A 677-nucleotide genomic window follows, 5' to 3' on the forward strand; every position below is an offset into this window, starting at 1 on the left:
GGAATGTGTCAGGATTGTTATCTTTTCACCATACTTATTCAATGTGCATGCTGAACAAATAATCTGAGAAGGTGGACCATATGAAGAAGAACATAGCATCAGGATTAGAGGAAGGCTCATCAACAACCTGAGATATACAGACAACTCAACTTTGCTTGCTGAAAATGAGCACTAGAAGCACTGACTGATGAAGATTGAATACTACAGTCCTCAGTATGGATTACACCTCAATATAAAGAGAACAAAAATCCTCACAACTGGACCAATAAGCAGTATCACAATAAATGGAGAAAAGATTGAAGTTGTCAAAGACTCCATATTACTTGGTTCTACAATCAATACCAATGGAAGCAGCAGTCAAGACATCAAAAGATGTATTGCATTGGGCAAATCCATTGCAAAAGACCTCTTTCAGTCCCTGAAAAACAAATATATCTCCTTGAAGACTAAGATGTGCCTAACCCGCCATGGTGTTTTCAATTGCCTCATATGCATATGAGAGCTGGAAAATGAGTAAGGAAGATTGAAAGAGAGTTGATGTTTTTGAGTTGTGATGTTGGCCAAGAATGCTGAAGTACCGTGGACTGCTAAATTGTTGTTGTTATTGTTGTTATATGCCGTCGAGTCGGCCCCGACTCATAGCGACCCCTCCTTGGGTTTCTGAGGCAGTATCACTA

Source organism: Orycteropus afer, unplaced genomic scaffold (genome assembly GCF_000298275.1).
Source record: "Orycteropus afer afer isolate SDZICR_OR568_19922 unplaced genomic scaffold, OryAfe1.0 scaffold00063, whole genome shotgun sequence".
In the NCBI taxonomy this organism is placed as follows: Eukaryota; Metazoa; Chordata; class Mammalia; order Tubulidentata; family Orycteropodidae; genus Orycteropus; species Orycteropus afer.